The following is a 2,971-nucleotide window of genomic DNA, read 5'->3' as shown; positions in this document are numbered from 1 at the left end:
TCCGCAGAGCGATTACAAACACGTCAACAACGTTGCAGTGTTACCATGCATACCTCAAATATACTGGTCTCCTCTCTCACTAAGTTATCCAGAAAGGATTGGGTAGTTCCTAGCAAATGACCCTGAGCTTAATACAAGCTTACACAAGGAGGAGCTTAAGTGTGTCTTATGGATGACTGCGATCTCCTTACCCAATCTAACCCCTTCCATCTTAACATTTTACTCTGAATTAATCTTAATAGGTTCAAATGAAAAATCGCAGCATTTTAATAAAAAAAAATATTTGTTCTTTGAGATATTTTTACTATTTATTTGCCATATTCCGTACACTGTTACCCAACAACATACTCTTAATCTTCAGCGATAAGCAAAAACAATAACATCAACACGCTCAATACCACAAATGAAACTGCGCGATTAGGCGAATGCATTCAGGTGGCGAAAAATGGGCGTGGCCAGTGTACTATACGGGCTGCATCCATTGTAAATTGTTGTACATGCATCACATGCATTATTATGTGAACGCATTCATTTGTATTTTGACTAAGAAATAAGAGCAGCAAAATTGCGGGAAGGAGAATTAGTAAAAAAGAATAAATTGAAATTGTGGTTTTCAGTGTTATCAGTAGAAGATCGTGCCACGGAAAGATATACGCGATTTCTGGCTTGTGTTAAGTTGAATAGAAAGAGAAATCTTTTCAGGAAGTGTAGAGCTTCCACCGGGTCTGTCCATAGGGACATTGGCGTTAGCAAAGTGCCGTGAGTCATGTGGCGACTCTCCGCATACCGGGTACTCATTGGGAACAACAGTCGCGAGGCAAGTTTGCGACTGAGCAGCACAGCAGTGGCCCGCATAGTCCCTCGTTCAATCTTACGAGGTGCGCATTTCGGAACATGCGCCAAATAGGCACCAGACAAGAGAGGAATTCAGAACAGGAGGACAGGAGAACAGGAGGAACAGAAGCCGTGGCGAACATCGGAGGACTAATGCAGCAGTCTAGGCAAGTATTAGCAGATGTAGTACGATCAATACTCCTCTATGGATCAAAAGTCTAGCTAGTCGCTAAGTACGTATCGCTTATGTGCTCTGAGTGTCTACGTCTTTCCGAACTGCTTCCGAGGATATAGCACTCGACATCGTGTCTCCAGAGATGAACGAAGAAAGAAATGAGATCAATCGGCACAGTCCAAACCGTAGCAGCACATAAAAGGACAGTTGGACCTACGGTTTCAAACCAAAAATCGACACTTGGGTCAGAAGGCAACGCGGAACAGTTGACTACTATTTGACTGAAGTCATCAATGGGAACAGCTACTGTAAAGCATATCTTTATCGATCAGTGCGAGCCCAACGGTCATAGAAGACGCCGAAAACGTATTTTGCAAATGCCCCCATTTCAGCTCTGTAACGTCCGTACTTATCTAGTATTAAGATTAGTTCCAGTTTAAAACCAGAAAATTAGTACCTAGACGATAGATGGTTTAGTGTGTTAAATTCTAACACTGTTGGTTCTGGTGGGGTTGGGCTTTCAATGCTGCCTACTCTAAAAAAAAAAACATAAGTAGCAATAGAGTATGTTTAAAGCTGTCAGCTGTCTCCTGAAAAAAAAAAACTTAATTTATTTATGGCGGTTCTTTCGAGCAATGTATGCGCATAAATTAGGCTGGAGCGGAAATTAAAAATATTAGGGTCCCGAATATCTAGTAGCGGGGGATCGTTGCGTTTGGTGGTGAATACGATACTCCTAAATTTTTTCTTTTTAAATCGGTTAATATATTCTGGCTTTTTTATTGAAATTTTGAGATTTTTGTAAATTTTAAAAATGTAATGAAATTTATTAAAATAATTTTTACAAAAATTCTAGGTAAGCCATTAAATGAAGAATAATAAAGTGCAAGTTTCTAGTAGACTTACCCTGGTTGGATGGTTATAAACTAAGTTCTGCTATAATTTGTTGTTATTGTTACGTTATATTGTATTTTTTCTTGTTCTTGTAAAAGAAAAATAGATTTAAGAAATTTTCATCTAAAATAATTACTGTATAAAATATATATATATATATGTATATGTATGTAGTTGAAGTACCATTAAAAGACCTAAGTCTTACTCTGTACTCCCGGAACAAATTAATAATAGGTTCATTCCATTGAAAAGAGGAAAACGACATAAATTTAAATAAGCCCTAATCGTCTCAATTTCAGTAGCAACCTCCTTTTGAATGACTACATTTCATTAATCTGTTGGAAAATATTAAAAACAATCCAAAGAAGTTGTAATTTTTGTCTACGGAAACTTTTATTTCATGCATAATTACTTTACACCAGTCACAAGGAGAGGTTCCACCAGTCACAACTTTAAATATTTTTAAATTTTTCTATGAAGATTTTATCCACCGAATTTTTATTGAAAACGAAAGCGTTTCATATTTTACAACAATTTTTTGGCTAAAATTCATCTTTGAGTGCACAAGGGTAAAATAGAGTTCTTTTCAGCGTCCCACCAGTCACATTCATTCAAATGATAGTTACATAAAACTAAGAAATCGTTTGGTATTTTTGTCAAAGCAATTTTATACATTAGTTATCATTCTATGTTAAGAAAATAACTCTCGGTGTTATATACGTAAGCTCCCACGACAGTAAAAATTCCAAATTGATCACATTCTGGAGTAAAATTTCAATCAAAAAGGGGGGGAGGGGCGCAGAAAGTATTAACCAATTAAAAAAAAAATGAAGTATTCTCCGCTGTTAGAACTTTGAAACACAACTTTTTTTATTTCCGCTCCACCCTTATATACATACATTACATGGCTACATATGTACAACATACTAATTTAAAGCGCACGCCTTTACTTCCGTAATTCAGAGAAAATGGTAGACCCTACAACTTTGCCGCACCCCCAACCCAGCCATGCCACCTTTTGTTTTAAAATACTATCGCGAAAGGACATCTTCTGAGTACAACCAAAAA

This window comes from Rhagoletis pomonella, unplaced genomic scaffold (genome assembly GCF_013731165.1).
Source record: "Rhagoletis pomonella isolate Grant_MI unplaced genomic scaffold, Rhpom_1.0 Rhpom_scaffold_00008, whole genome shotgun sequence".
In the NCBI taxonomy this organism is placed as follows: domain Eukaryota; kingdom Metazoa; phylum Arthropoda; class Insecta; order Diptera; family Tephritidae; genus Rhagoletis; species Rhagoletis pomonella.
Note: the sequence above shows the minus strand (reverse complement) of the source record.